The sequence below is a fragment of the Nuphar pumila genome, chromosome 9, assembly GCF_984573655.1.
Source record: "Nuphar pumila chromosome 9, dmNupPumi1.hap1.1, whole genome shotgun sequence".
Lineage (NCBI taxonomy): Eukaryota > Viridiplantae > Streptophyta > Magnoliopsida > Nymphaeales > Nymphaeaceae > Nuphar > Nuphar pumila.
The window spans coordinates 121112740-121129699 of NC_143257.1; the positions used below are offsets into that span (position 1 = coordinate 121112740).

A 16960-nucleotide genomic window follows, 5' to 3' on the forward strand; every position below is an offset into this window, starting at 1 on the left:
TGGGTCTTCCACATGAATCCTTTTCCTCCAATCATTTCTATCCAACGCCATGTCCTCGGTGAGGTTCAAAGCATTCCTATCCTTTCCTATCATCTCCATCCAAGTCTTCCTAGGCCTACCCCGACCTCTTTTAACTAATATATTTTCCCATTTCTCCAACCTTCTAACTGGAGCATCATTAGGCCTTCGCCGAATATGTCCAAACCACCGTAAACGATTCTCTCGCATCTTATTTTCAATGGGTGCAACACCTACCTTCTTACGTATCTCTTCGTTCCGAATCTTATCTTTTATTGTATTTACACACATCCATCTAAGCATCCGCATCTCAGCTACACTCATTTTTTGAATATGATGTCTCTTGGCAGCCCAACATTCCGTACCATATAGTAAAGCGGGTCTAATAGTCGTCCTATAAAACTTTCCCTTCAACCGCAATGGCATTCTACAATCGCACAGCACTCCAGTAGCACTTTTCCATTTCATCCACCCAACCTTTATCCTATGATTTACATCTCCATCAATTTCTCCATACTTTTGAATGATGGATCCCAAATATTTGAAATAATCATTCACCGGTATATCTTGCTCACCAAGCTTCACTACACTCCCATCACTACTTCGTTGCTTACTAAACCGACATTCCATATATTCAGTCTTACTCTTACTCAACTTAAAACCTCTAGCTTCCAATGTCTGTCTCCATAATTCTAACTTAGCATTAACCCCAGCTCTAGACTCATCAATCAAAACAATATCATCAGCAAACAACATACACCACGGTACATTTTCTTGAATTGATCTCGTAAGCTCATCCATCACTATCGCAAATAGGAAAGGGCTTAAAGCAGATCCTTGATGTAACCCAACCGTTATCGGAAAATTGGTTGTCACTCCTCCACAAGTGCGGACATTGGTTACTACTCCTTCATACATATCTTTAATTATACAAATGTACTTGAGAGAAACACCTTTCTTCATCATTGTCCACCAGAGATTATTGTGGCGGGTATGGTTGTTTTCAGCATGATGGGTGATATGGACTGAAAGAAATGATATATTTTTCAGGGGCATCAAATTCAATTTTGGAAGGCTACGTAAGCAGGTTATGTTTGATGTGTATCTGACTCTTAAATTACATAGTAGAGACGGGGTTTGGATTTACTTATACTCTGAACTGTGCACAGTCACCATCTAGATGTTGGCCGTCTTACTCTTATGTTCCTCTCTCATCCAATATTCGGTTGGATGTATTTTGGTAATGTTGAATGATAAATGTTCTCTCACCTGATCGTGTCTCGTCAAAAGCGAGGTCAATGGATCATGTTTAGAATGGACAACTGACCATCTGATCACTAGTGTAGTGGGACTCAGAAAAAAAAAAACTCCGTACCCTGCAGACCCAACAGATCAAGTTCAGTTTTTGGAGCTTTATATCCGAACCCAAATACATGTGAAGCTGTGAAAGTGCTACTCCGATAAGCTAATCGGATATGGCGAATGTGATTAAGCTAAGCCAGATCCAATTATGATGTATTGGGTAGGGTCTACAATCTACATCCGAACCGGATCCAACCCGTTTACTTTGTGCCGAACGGCCGGAACCCTCGATGGTCCACTCACTTCAGAACAGAAATGGGATTTGACTTTTTTGACCAAAAAATCCTCTGGGGTTTGAGAGGGAAAAAGCAGAAGATGAAGAGTCAAGAAACCGTCGTCGTCGTCTTCGCCTCTCTCGATTAATGGCGTTCTCTCTGAAAGCTCTCTCTCTCTCTCTCTAGATTTTCTTGTTTTTCCGGTTCTTCTTACTCTTCTTTGGTTGGTTGCTCTTCTTTCTGTTTGTAGTAAAGGAGAGAGTGGAGTCGTTCCTGAACGCCGCTCGTCATGGAGAACTCGAGCTCTTCAAGAGTGAGTTATTTTGGATTTCTTTCTCTCCTTCCTCGTTTTCTTTTCTCGTTGTTGAATGGGCTCATAATTGGATGCGGCCTCTTATTCAGAAAAGTGGGATAAGTTGGGATACTGAATCGTGCTTCGTGCAATATCCCGGTTTTCTGGATAAGTCGCACATCCGAATCGAAGCTGAGGGGAGAATGCGTGAATTTTCTCCGTTTTTGGTTTGTTGGTGGTGCTGAAATCGGACTGGCGCCGTGTTTTGGTGCACACCCATTTATCTAGATGAAACGGATAAATTGCATTATTCTCCGTAATAGATTACCCACCACTTTAGTTTGTGGGGATTCTATTACCTGGATAGGTGGGTGCATCCCAACACTACCTTAGTTCGAGGTTCAAGGGCTTTTGTTTTTCCTTTCTGGTATTAGTGAGATAATGACAAATTAATACTGATAATGCGTTCGTCTGTGGAAGAGATTCATGATTCCTTTTTCTTTTCTCAATTTTGTTGTTTTTTCTTAAGCATATTTCTTTTTTGTTTTCAATAGATATGGGACAGATTCTGGACGAAGAAAAGAAGGGAATGGCGGAGACCGTCGCCAGTGTGAAGGATGCAAACGGGCGGGGGGCGTTCCATTTTGCAGCAAGGGAGGGGCAGATTGAGATTTGCAAGTTCATATTTGAGAAGTTGGGGGTTGATGTGGATATAAAAGATGATTGGGGTATGCGTTTTTTTGTTTTTCCTATAGTGACGATGCTTAATTTCATGAATGTAGATCTTTGTGATGTAAGGATTAGGTTGAATTAGTCATTGGCTACTGTGATTTTGGTTTTTGGACTAGATGACACTTTTAATTCTCCTTTATTAGTGTTGAACGAGAGAATTCAAGATTCCAGTTAGCGATAATCTAAATACCCAATTAAAGTGTTTTTTTTTTTCGTTGCTTATGGTGGGATCATCTGCATAATGGGCCAGATAAAAGAACTACACAAAATCTGCTGGGAGTTAGGATACCAGTTATATAATTAACAGCCTTTTGTGATGTTATTCCTGCTTGAGAAACAGTCTGAAAATGGTGTAAATTTAAGGCTCATGTTCTACTATGATGATTAAAAAAAAATTTCACCTCAATTAGTTCCAGAGAATACCCAATTAGGATGTCGATGCAACTGGAATTATTGATCTGTAAAATGATTGTTGGTGATGTTGGTTGTTTCATGTTCTCTAAAGTTTCTTTTCCATTTTCGCTACAACTTTGCTTTTCCTCTTTTTTATTTTTGGTGGAACTAAAGCTTGAATGATTGTCGATGGCCTAAAACTGCAGTTTTAATTATGAATGGGCGTTTGAGACAATTTGCTATATGCGACTCATATGTTAGTTTCTATTCTAGCTCTCTAACAGTTCTATTAATTTCAAACAGATGTTAAAAAAACATTTAAGAACATAAATATTTATGTTGATGTTTATATGAAATTTATTCTGTCTATTACTGGTTGTTCACAAGTCACAGTATACTTTGATTCTGGCAAACGAACTTATTAGTGCTTTCCCAACAATCTATTAATTGTTGTCTCTGAAAATCCAGAACATTTTTAGGCCCAAGGACCTGGTTTGGTAACTTTCTTCTTCCTCTTGTTAATTCTTCATAACCTAGCTATCCACGAGTGGATTGAATTATGCTCTCCGTGTGCTTGGGAAATGGGAACTACACCGTCCAAGCTCAAACCATTTGTCTCGCCATTTTGATCTAATCAATTTCAGTTTTGGTTTACTTTGGTCCTGCTTAACTTCATGTTTGTTGTGGCAGCATTCTGGCTATCTATTACTGGTAGAGATGTTTGGAAACCTTATAAGTTATAAGGGGTTATTTCATTTTGGTTTATATGTTTGTCAAATATCAGAATAAATGATAAAAGATGATAATGATGACAGTAAAATCCACTTGGAAGGGATGACAACATGGAGTTTGTTGAAACGAAGATGGGCTTCAGCTTTGGGGCTTTGGAGGTTCTTGCTGCTTCTAATGGGACTTGAACCTTTTCGTGGCTTACAGGCTCATGAACTGCAGTGTACCTGTAGCAGGCTAGCAAACTAGGAGACTAATTAGCTTATCTTGTGGTTGATGCTTGTGCAGATTTTTCTTGTTTCCCTTGGCTCTTTGCGATTTTATTGTGGTTTCTTATGTTATCCATTGCATACTTTTTTTTTCCTTCTATACTTTTGGGAACTCAAAAGAAAAAGGAAAATGTAGTTTTTCTATTATAGGCAGTTGATTTTGGTGCTTCTAGCAGTCTTTAGCCTAGACACTTTTTGAAACTTGTTCAAGGACTCATTAAGGTATTCCATGTGCATTTTAGGCGAAACTCCTCTTTTTCATGCCGCTCGTCAAGGACACCTTACGACTGCTAAATATCTCCTTGAAAATGGTGCTGATCCTTCAATTACTTCCAGTCAGTCAGGGGCCACTCCTTTGCATCATGCTGCTAGAACAGGTTTGCTTACCCTTTTCGTTCAAGTTTGTCTTCTCATAATAGGTCAGTTTTACAATCATCCTGAAATGATTTGTTATTTTTTTCGAACACATGACAAATATTTGAGTTGTCTTTCCTCATTTTATTACACTGAGAGTGAGGTTGTGTGGCCTTGTAGGTCGCCGATTTGGATATGTGATTTGTATGTTCTTTTAGTTAAACTGTGGGTAATCTTAGTGTTGATGTCCTGTACATATGTTTTACTATATTTCTTTTTTAGAGAGAGAAAAAGAAACATTCAATTACTATAAGAGAAAGAAAAAAGGTGCCGAGTAACATGGATACTTCAAGATGCCCAATGTGCCCATGTCAATGCTGGTATTTTTTGGGTGCTGCTACAGATTATATAATATGGGAAGGGATAAATTGTGTACTGCAATGTATACTTCATACTTTTTGCTTTGTGTTCTTCATACCTTTTTGGGTCAATTTTCCTTTTACAGCAGTACACATGCATTTGTCATATTTCTTCTAGTCATGCATTTTGTACCAGAAAATGTTTTTCTTGTATTTTCTCCCTTTTGTATATTTGGACTGATTAGCAATAGATTTGAGGTCAAATTTTGAATCTATCCATGATGGATTACTAAATAATAGATGCCTTCTATTAGCAAATCAATGTTCATCGCTTTGTGTATGCTTCTGTATTGTGGGTCTATTGTTAGATTAAATTTATTGTTTCTAATTAACTATTGGTTATTTGAGGGATTTCATTTAGATGTAAAGGCATGACCTAATTTTTTTATGATAATGAGCTATATTTTGTGCATAGCAGTTGCTGGAGCAAACTGCTTGCTTAGTATTACCTATTTTCTAATTTATGTTAAAATACAGCGTATATATTTTTGTATTTAACTGATATATACATATATTTATACAATATATGTATATCAGGGGTATTTTGGTCATTTAATGTCCTGTAATAGAATACAGTCAACTAGGGACTGTAGAGTCTTTTATTTTATTTTTACTTTTCTGTTTTTTTATTGTAAAGTCAATATGACTGTTGGGAGGCAGTCCGACTGCCTCCCATTTATGACTGTTGGGAGCAGTCCAACGACTAGTTGGACTGCCTCCCTCTCTTACATGTGAGGCTCTATATATAGAGCCTCACTACTTCTTGTTATGTAATGCTTTTCACAAGCATTTTGTATGGTAATATAAAAATATTTATTTTTATGTTGTTCTTGTGAGATTGTGATATTGTGTGTCTCTTTTGTGAGATTGTATTTGATCCATTTGAGATCCTATTGTGATTGTGCACTTGTGTAGCCCTTTGTTGGCATTGTGATTGTGCACATCTTATTTCATTTCATGGTATCAAAGCCTTCAGCTCTTATAGTGGTGAAAATTATCTTGGGTGCGCTCTCTTTGTGGTGGTGGTCTTTAAGTTTGGTTCCTCAACCTCAAGTTTATTTCTTCAACATGGGTGAAAGAGAATCTGCTTCCGTCATCTCTTACAAGCTCAACGAAAGTAACTACTTGACGTGGGCTACCACAATGGAAAACCATATCAAAGAGATAAAGCTTTGGGGTTTTGTTAGTGAAACCACTAATGAACCCCAATTAAAGTTAAAGAGAAGAGAAGGAAATCAAATTAAAGTTTTCTCCGAAGAAGAAAAGGCGAAGTCTTTGCAAGATTATCAAGACAAAATAGAAGATTGGGAGGCCAATAACGCTCAAATACTCTCATGGTTTATGAGTACCATGAAATTTAAGATTGCCACCAACATCATCAAGTTCAAAAAAGGCATCCGATGCATGATTTTTTCTAAAGAGCAAATTCATTCAAAAGGATATGGCTAGGCTATATTATCTCCAAGATAAGGTAAGTACTACTAAACAAGGGGATAAAAGTGTAAGAGATTTTTATAGTCTCTTATCTTCGATTTGGAATGAGATGGTTATGTCGGAACTAAAATGGGAAGGTTCCACTATTGAGATCAAAAAACAACAAGTTGAAAGAAAAAATCTCTTCTCTTTCCTATATGGTCTTCGATCGGAATTTGAGCAAGTTAGGTCCTCTTTACTTCATAGGACCTCGGTTCCTTTAATTAGTGATGTTGTTGCTCAAATATGTCAAGAAGAAACTAGACTTGGAATACATAAGTCTAGTGATGAGGTCCTTGCCGTATCAAGACCCGGAAGCTTTGTAAAGACTTATAAACCCCCTCACTTTGAGAAAAAATACAATGGGGGAAGATATAAAGGAGGATACAAGGGTGGTAAAATTACTTGTCACTATTGCAAAGAAGTGGGGCATATAAGGCCAGATTGTCTTAAAATCAAAAAAGTGGTTGCGGTAAGTGAAGAGTCTCTAATAAATGAAAAATCAAGAAAAGATGGCAACTTCAATGATTTGATAATTGCCCAAATTACGAAGGCTATTTCACAAATCCTAAAAGCCACTCTCTCTATATCCGGTGTCGCCATCTCTTTTTCCTCTCTTCCAGGTAAGTCCTCTTGGATTTTGGATTCGGGAGCCTCTTTTCATATGACACATAATGAGTCATTACTATTTGATTGCACTAATTCATATTTTTCATGTGTCAACTACCGATAGTACTCATTTAAAAGTTAAAAGTATAGAATTTTTTTACAAAACTATAGGTGATTCAAATAAGTTCTTTATTTCAAATGTTAGACTTATTCGAAAACTTGACTTAAACCTTCTATCGGTTTCTCAAATTTCTGATTATGGGTGCAAAGTCTTCTCATCTAAGGGTTGTTGGGTGTAAGATCCCCAATCAGAGAAGCTGATTGGGCAAGGTCATAGAAGAGTCCTTTACTATATAGACTCTTTATGTCTACCCAAAATTTCTTTTTGTAATCATGCCCAAGAAATTGATTTAGATTTTTGGTATAAACGATTAGGACATCAAAGTATATCCAAACCTATGTCACAGGGACTCGGCTAGCAGAATGCGACTCGACGCGGGTGCGGAACCGGGTGCGGTCAACCCGACCCTGGGTGCGTTGACCACACCTAGGGTCATTTTGGTTCATTTTTTTTTAAATTTTGCCCTATGAAATGGGCTGCAGAATTTAAAAAAAAATTCTGGGACCTGCGTCGGGGGAACCCCCTTATATATATTTATTTATTTTTACATTTTTGCCCCTGCCGCACCCCCGCACCCGAGTTTTTTGGAAGTGCCGAATCCCTGCAACCGCACCCGCACCCGCACCTATGTGACATAGATCCAAACTATCTCTTTCCATTTTTGAAAAAAATTGTAAGGAAAAAGAATATGTATGTAAAGATTGTATACTTGGAAAAATGCAAATGTTACCTTTTGGATTTAGAACTTCTTTGTCTAATGAAAATTTTGAATTGGTGCATTCGGATCTATGAGGTCCCGCTCCCGTTATGTCAAAGGGTTGTTACTCATATTATGTTACATTCATAGATGATTTTATTTGATATACTTGGATTTACTTTCTTACACTCAAATATGATTTTTTTATGTTTTAAAGATTTTCACAATATTAAAATCTTCCGCTCCGACTCCGGGGTAGAGTTTCTTTCAAATGAATTTCAATCTTACCTAAAAACCTATAGTGTTTTGCATAAAAAATCATGTCCTAGAACTCCTCGACGAAATTGTATTGTCGAAAGAAAACATTGCCACATTATTGAAACTACTAAGACTTTACTTATTTCAAAGGAAGTTCCAAAAATGTTTTGGGTCAAAGCCGCTCTCACCACGGTCTATTTAATAAATAGAATGCCTTCTCAAATTTTAGAAAACAAATCTCCAATTGAAATACTTGTTAAGACTACTCCCAATTTGAAATGATTAATAATTTTTTGATGTAAATGTTTTGTGCTTCTTGAAAATTACAACAAACTCTCTCCTAAAGCTATTGAATGTATGTTTATTGGATATGCTGATAATAAAAAAGGCTATTGATGTTATGATTAAAAAAATGCTAAGCTTTATGTATCTAGAAATGTTACATTTCTTGAAAAAGAAAAAGGATTTGATCTTGAAAAACCTAAGGAAGAATCCAAATATGCCTCTTTATTTGACTTATTGCGTAAGTCCAATTATGACAATAATGATGATGAAGTTAGAGCAAAATAATAAACCAAGAGAAGAAAGAAAACTTAATCATAATCTTATATAATATTGCATCCATGTGCTTTTGAAAAATATAGTCAACCACTCAATGTTTAAGAATCTAGTGTTAGAAGATCTGAGCAAATACCTAAAATTCCAAGTAGGTTTGTTTCATATGAATCTTTTTCTCTAAATTATAAAGTTTATCTTCTAGCAATTTACTCATATCATGAACCATCCAACTATAGAGAGGCTCAAGACAAAAGAATGGGTTGAGGCTATGAAAATAGAATTAGATGCATTACATAAGGCCCATACTTGAAAAGTTCAACATCTGTCTAAGGGAAAGAAGACAATAGGATGCAGATGGGTATTTAAGGTCAAAACAAAGAGTTACAGATCTCTAGAAAGATTAATTGGGGAAGGATATTCTAAAAAATATGGTATAGATTATGAGGAAACCTTTACCCTAGTAGCTTGCACGACCAGAGTTAGGACTCTAGTTGCAGTAGCATCCATTAGAAAATAACTTATATATCAGTTACATGCTAAGAATGTTTTCTTAAATGAAAATTTAAATGAAAAAGTTTACATGAATCGTCTCCCTGGTGTGATTATTGAAAATGATATGGTTCTTCGTCTTCGAAAGGCTTTATATGAGCTTAAACAAGCTCCTAAAACATGGTATGATCGGTTTAGTGGAACTATGATAAATTTTAGATTTAAATCATGTTATACTGATATTGTTGTTTTTGTAAGATTTACAGGTAATTCACTCGTCATATTGCTTTTGTACGGTGATGATCATCATTGAAAATGATTAGAAAGAAATTAAAAAAATTAAAACTATGCTTAAGACATCTTTTGATATGACTGACCTTGGTTTTTTGAGATATTTTCTAGGTATTGAAGTGACATATTCCCTAAGAGGCTACATTTTGTCTCAAATAAAGTTTGCAGCTGATATTGTTGCACGTTCGGGAATCACAGAAACAAAATATTTTGACACTCCTAAAGTAATAAATGTTAAAATGCGAGCTGAAGGTGGAGTCTTATTAAATGATTCAACTCCTTATAAGCAACTTATCGAATGACTAATGTACTTATCTATTACTAGACCGAATATTACGCTTGCAGTGTTTCAGCTTGCGCCTACATCAGTTCACAACTTCACATGAGTGCTATGTTAAGAACTATGTCACAGGGATTCGGCTAGCAGGGTGCCGCACCCGCGTCGACGTGACTCGACGCAGGTGCGGCACCGGGTGCGGTCAACCCGATCCTGGGTGCGTTGACCGCACCCAGGATCATTTAGGTCCATTTTTTTTATTTTTTATTTTTAAATTTGCCCTATGAAATGGGCTGCAAATTTTTTTTTTAAAAAAAATCTGCTGACAGCAGCTGTCTGTCAGGGCTGCGATTTTTTTTTTTTAAAAAAATTCTGCTGACAGCAGCTGTCTGTCAGCTATATATATATTTACATTTTTGCCCATGCCGCACCCTCGCACCCGGGTTTTTTGGAAGTTCCAAATCCCCGCACCCGCACCCACACCCGCACTCATGTGACATAGGTTAAGAATAGTTCTATACATCAAGAAGACTATATTTAAAGGGGTCTTTGTCTTCCATGAAAGCTGAATATAGGACGATGTTTACAACAACAACCGAGGTCATATGGATGAGATCCTTGCTTTCAGATAAGGGGGTAGCTATTTCAGAACCTTAAAAATTGTGCTGCGATAATAAAAGTGCCATATATATAGCTAGCAATCATTCGTTTCATGAAAGAACAGAGCATATTAAGATGGATTGCCACTATGTTCGAGGAGAATACTTTAAGGGGACGATTACTTTACCATATGTTCAGTCTGAGTTTTGGATTGAGGACTTCTTCACCAAAGCTCTTTCTCTATCGAGATTTTTGTTTCTCCTTAACAAACTTTCGGTGATTTCACCATAAGTTTGAGGGGGAGTATTAAAAGGCAATGTATATATTTTGGTATTTAACTGATATACATATATTTATACAATATACGCATATCAGGGGTATTTTGGTCATTTAATGTCTTATAATAAAATACATTTAACTAGGGACTGTAGAGTCTTTTATTTTTTTTTTTACTTTTCTGTTTTTTATTGTAAAGTCAATATGACTGTTGGGAGGCAGTCCAACTAGTCGTTGGACTGCTCCTAACAGGCAGTCCATGTGAAGCTCTATAAATAGAGCCTCACTACTTGTTATGTAATGTTTTTCACAAGCATTTTTGTGTGGTAATATAAAAATATTTATTTTTATATTGTTCTTCTGCGATTGTGATATTGTCTCCTTTGTGAGATTGTATTTGATTCATTTGGGATTCTATTGTGATTGTGCACTTGTGTAGCCCTTTGTAGGCATTGTGATTGTGCACATCTTGTTTCATTTCAATTTATTCATTCTTCTACTCATGCAGGAAACATAGAGTTGTTGACCATTCTACTCAACAAAGGTCTTGATGTGGATTTAGAAAGTGATGCTGGTACTCCACTTATATGGGCTGCAGGTGAATGCCAACCAGATGCAGTGAAGATCTTATTAGACCACAATGCAAATGTAAAGACAAGCTTTGCTTTATTTTTGGATTGCAGTTTATTAGATTGTTTCTTGTTTTGAGTTCTTTTCAACTTGTCTGCATTTTAATTTGTATATATTTTAGAACATGAATTGATTTGACAATTGTTGAAAATCTGATTTGGTGTTAGACAAGTTTTTTGGCTTTGTAAAGTTGGTTCATTTTGTTGAGAGCTGGATACATATTTTATTTCGAGATGATTATGTCTTAACAGTGAAGCTCTGTATTTGCTACATCACAAGTTTAAAGTACCTTGTGAGGTTGACTCCCACTTCTCACTCCCTAAAATTTTATTTTGAGATTGGTTCCCGCTTCTCACTCTCTAGATTTTTTTATTTTTTTAGAGTACCTTGCTTTTTGCTTTTGCTTCTATATTGTGTTTCGTTGTCGCTTTTGTGTGTGGCATATTTGGATGTAACCTGGATGGACTGGACTAAATGTGAGCAATTTTACTAGCACTTCTTGGATGCTTATAGGATGGTTGGAATACTGCCTCTAAACAGTTATAATTTTGTCTTATTTTTAATACATTATTAATAGGCTTACTTTTTTAAGTTAGAAGTAAGAGATAAACGGATGGTAAGATATTGCCTGTAAACATCTCTACTTCTGTCTCAGTTTTGATACAGTATGAGTTGGTCTACTATTTTGTGTTAGAAATAAGAGAGAAACCTAAGGTATAAGTGTGAACCCAGTGTTGCATTTTATACTTGTTTTATGGCATTGTTATGTATTTTCTCTGATTCAAGTTGGATAAAATATTCACCAGTAGGTGCTCAGGTTATTTCAAACTTTGCAACTTGTCTCTCTCAATGTATTGTTATAGATTGCTCTTAAAATGTGTCCGTGCATTTTGTTTTTGTTGCTTAAACGGTTTTCTGTAATCCAAGCAGTCAATTACGATAATCATTAATCATCGGAGTCTATGATAATCTCTCTGTCAATTTTCAAGATTGTAGTTAAGAGCCTCGTGCTTGCCGATTGGATTTATTTTAGCTGTTAGTTAGCATATATTGCATGCCTTCTTTTTTTCAGCCAAACACTGAAGTTGATCGTGCTACTACTCCATTATTAGCAGCTGTCATGGCTGGTTCCCTCCAATGTGTGGAGCTACTGCTCCAGGTAAAAGTGCTTTCCTTTTTTGTGCCTGTGTTGGGTATGTGTTTTTGTTATCAATGGTACATGTGCTACAATTTAATTTCCCTATAAAATAATAAGCATGAGCATGGCTTTTTATAGTTGTTGTTTGTTAGTTTTTTACTTTCTTAAGGTTAGAGTTTGTTTTGCTTTTCAGCCATGGATTCTTCTTCTCATCGTTTAGGATAATGGAATTTTGGTGCTAACCATAGTTGAGTTCTCACAATGAGCGCTTTCCCCTAAGTGGCATTTGTTTGGAACTTTGTTACTCTCTCCATATAGGCTAGATCCTAGTTACAATCTAGATTCTAGATCCTACCAAGCTTCATCTTCCAGATGGTTTTTATGCAGCGAGATTGGTGGCAGACAGGATATTTTATAAGCACCTTGCACTAAGTTTTGGCTTAGGCTAATACCAGGAACCCATCAAATGTGGTCTCATTTCTGATGCCCCAAAACAAGTGATATATGTATGTTATTTGAGATTCATTTGAAGTTTGAACCGCACCATATGAGTAAAATTGAAAATAGGTTGGTGCCACATACAGAGCTTTCCCTAGCAAATGCTGGTGTCCTTGAGGAAGGAAACACGTGGAAAGCTAGTGTTTTAGGCTAGGGTTTAGCTTCCATATTTTGGAGTGGTGTAATATATTTATATATATATCTGTGTTGGAACTTGGAATTTATCCAACAACCTTGGATCTGGAAAGGAAACCATTAATTGAAAAGTTTTTTGGTTTGGAATCTATGGACTAAATCTATGAAAAATATTAAGGAAATTATTTAGGTGTTGCTAGGAAAGGGTGATTACAAATCAGTGTTGTAAGTATCATAACTTTGGGGGAAATCAATACAATACACACCTGTATCTTGATATGGGTGTGTATCGTGTGATACACCCCGATACAGGGCATATGTTACAAAACATTTTTTTTTGATAGACAAACTGTGATTAGGTCTTACCATACACAATTAGTGCAATTTAAGTTGCACTCATTTCGATTTTTTATTTTTTGAAACATATAAGGCCCCTTAGAGAGAGTTCATGTTCATTCCTAAAGAGCTTGAGAGTGATTTGTGGTTGATTTGTTGCAAGAAGAAGATGATGATGATCATAATCATGATTGACATTATCCAGTTCAGTTTTATTTGCATTTTGAAAAAAAAAATGGTGATGTAAAATTTTTAAGTATTGAGAAACACTTTTGCATTTTGTTTTTATTTACGTACACATGCACTATTATGAATATTGTGACTTGTTAGCTTACTTTTGTTGTTTAATATGGATAGTATTTCATACTTTGCATTTTTCTTGTGAGATATGTATGTCATTCATAGCATGTTATCTTGATTATTGAATGTTCAATGTCTTATGCAGCTCATAATTGTTTGATATGAGAAATTATGGTTTTATTTATCATTGTTTCTTGTCACATTTTTTTTATTTTCTTGATATTTTTGTTTTTTAAAAAATTTAGTTTTTTTGTTGTTAAAAATACAATTTTTTATTATATAATACGATACAATAAGTATCTTATTTTTCTCCCAGCCAATACGGGTTACGATATGCTTTTTACAATCTTCCTACAAATCGTTCTAGAAAAGTTGGGAAGCAACACAAAGAAGCCACCCTACTAACTGAATTGAGGCATGGAGGAATTTTGTGTGTGCTAAGCTCATGGAATCCAAATGCTCTTGAAGATAACCCTCAGTGGTATGACGCCTCAACAATTAACACTACCATCAGCTCCTATTACAGGGCATTATCAGGCCCAAGTACCTAATGAAATTTTGGGGTCTATCTATGTAGCAGGCTATGTCATGATAATTCGTGGACTCGCGGACACGGAATTCAGATTTGACTCGATAGTTTTTTTTCAAAAATGGGACACGAGGACACAGATTTTTGAAATTTTTAATCAATGAAAACTTTTTTTAATATTTTAACATTAAAATATGGCTTTTTATTGAAATAAAATCAAAATATAATATTATTTAAAACTATTAAAATAATGCCATACATGTTGGTGTCCAAGTCAGTGTGTCCGCTTGTGTCACCAGGGACACACAGCCAAAATGGAGTGTCCCTGTGACATAGGTAGCAGGTGTGTAATCCATGAAGAGCCACTATTTACTTGTTTTGGTTTTGTGTTAATTGTCTTTGATTGCTCACTTAGAGTTGGTTGCGTTGAGAATACTTTATCCTTAAATCTCTCTCTCCTTTGATTATTTTATTAACTTGATTTTCTTCTGCTAAATTAAAGTACATTCTGACTCAGGTTAACTGATGCAGTCTTACATTGTTATTCATGAACTGTTTTACTTGGAAAGCTTAGAACTTGAATTTTCATGTGTAAAGCTTTTAAATGAATATATATATATATATATATATATATATATATAGAGAGAGAGAGAGAGAGAGAGAGAGAGAGAGAGAGAGAGAGAGAGAGAGAGAGAGAGAGTACTCTGTTTCATGCCTACTGCAAGAAAACAGATTTTTCTGGGTTTTTTTTTTCAAAAATCTGACCCCGCAGATATGTTTGGCATGGTCGATTTGCTAGGAAACGACACTTGGATTGTGTTTTTGATAAAAAAGACATGATTTTTTATGTCTTGGATATTTATCATATTTATAAAAAATTTACACTGTCGATTTTCAATCCACATAAAAACCTACCCATGTGTCGAAATCAGACGATGCAAGAGTTGATTCCTATAAAATCAAGCACGTAGAATGCATCTGTATGGTTGGATTCGAGCAAAACACGGAAAAGAACCCTTCAAAAGCCTCGTGGGTTGCGGTAGGCATGGATCAGTGTATGTAGCTACCCTCTACTATATATATACGAGCGGGTGTAACGTTGCATGCGTTGGGTATCGGATGCGGTCAGGCGCGCCCAGCGCATCTGCATGTATTTTTTTCGTGGTTTTACCCCTTTAGCAGCGGTTCAGACTGCTGCAGTCTCGACCCCTGCTAAAGGGTCTGAAAGCGCAAAAAAATCATCCGATTATCATCAGGCACTTTGTGTCTGATGATACACTATTCTCTCTCTCTCTCTCTCTCTCTCTCTCTCTCTATATATATATATATATATATATATATATATATATAGAGAGAGAGAGAGAGAGAGAGAGAGAGAGAGAGAGAGAGAGAGAGAGAGAGAGAGAGAGAGAGAGAGTAGGGGTAGCTGCCTACTCCAATCTGTGCTTACCGGGCTTCTGAAGGTTTTTTTTTCATGTTTTTTCTCAAATCTGGCCGTACAAATTTGTTCTACATGCTTGATTTTATAGGAATGGACAATTGGACCATCCGATTCCCACATGTGGGTAGGTTTTTAAAGGTTTGAAAATCGATGATTTACAATTTTCATAAGTATTCAAGCTTAAAATTTCACTTTTTTTAATAAAAAAACACTATCAAAGTATCGTTTTCTAGCAAATTAACCATGCCGAATTCATCTGTGAGGTCAGATTCGCAAAAAACAACCAGAAAACCCCTGTTTGCTCGTGGTAGGCTCCTAACTTTGATATGCACTTACTCCCCACTATATATATAGGTTAATATATGTGTGTGTGTGTGTGTGTGAGAGAGAGAGAGAGAGAGAGAGAGAGAGAGAGAGAGAGAGAGAGAGAGAGAGAGAGAGAGAGAGAGACTCCTGTCACTGGTACCAATTTCAAGAAGCTAGGCAGCTGGTTGTCATGGAGAATCATTACGTGAACATCTAGCTGAAAACATCATAGATCAAGCAAGCTCTCCTAACCTTAGTTGTTATTGCTTCATTAACTTGTAATTAAATTGTCCCTTCTTAGGTGGACAACTAGGCTGTATGTTATCAGTATGCAATTATATGATTTTTTTGTTGGGAAAGCATGTCATACACACTCATTCTTCTTGCTTTAGATGGGTTATTTGCTCTTGTTATGTAAACTGTGCAGCCCCTCTAGGTTACCAAGTATCCATTGTATGCATTCTTTGAGAGGAACACTATCCTTATAGTAGTTCTTTGGCAAAATTTCCTTGACAGTGAAAAATGCCAAGGAATATCAGTAGAGACTGATTTTTATCTCAAATTGAATATTGTTAGCATCTAATGTATACGGTTCATGACTTATGCTGTGATGGCATATCACAATGGTCAACTTAGTCCTGTTTATTTTTTCTCTTCTAATTATTTTTTGGTAAAGCTTTGTTTTGTGGTTTTGTATCCCTGAAGACCTTTTGTTATTGTTATTATTACAGGGAGGAGCAAAGGTAAATCTCAGTGTGGAATGGTCTGCTCCTTTGCATGTAGCTGCTGATTGTGGAAACTTGGAAATTGTCAACTGCTTGCTAAAATCTGGTGCTGATCCAAATGCGTTAGATGAGGTGATGCAAAATCAGCTTTATGGAGTTCTTTTACATATTGTTGGGTTTATCATGAGGCCTTCTGAGACATTATGAATCTATTTTTGGTACAGATACATTTCGCTCTTTTGGTGCCTTGAGAGATCTCAATGATCATTTGTGTTATGTAGAAAATGTTCATTGCATCAGTTTGTGGAAGTTACTTATTTGATCTGTTACAAAGTGTAACCCTTTTTATTTAGCATGCACATCTGTGTGAAATTTGGAGGTAATTTCAGCAGATAACCATTATCATGTCAGGAGAAAGTCCATTACCTCTGTTATCTATTTTGTAGTTTTGTTTTGGTTGGATAGCACACAAAAATGCACCCAAGCAATG

The 16960-nt window shown here is 36.1% G+C and overlaps 1 pseudogene across 1 annotated transcript in view; it reads left to right on the forward strand.

Moving 5' to 3' along the window:
- The first annotated feature begins 1493 nt into the window (after positions 1-1493).
- Positions 1494-16960, forward strand: part of LOC149829134 (uncharacterized) — a 43432-nt pseudogene continuing 27965 nt past the window's right edge. The window contains exons 1-7 of the transcript XR_016434169.1: positions 1494-1502; positions 1782-1908; positions 2442-2615; positions 4253-4387; positions 10941-11080; positions 12135-12221; positions 16477-16602. The product of XR_016434169.1 is annotated as an uncharacterized LOC149829134 (transcript). The remainder of the gene's footprint in view (positions 1503-1781; positions 1909-2441; positions 2616-4252; positions 4388-10940; positions 11081-12134; positions 12222-16476; positions 16603-16960) is intronic.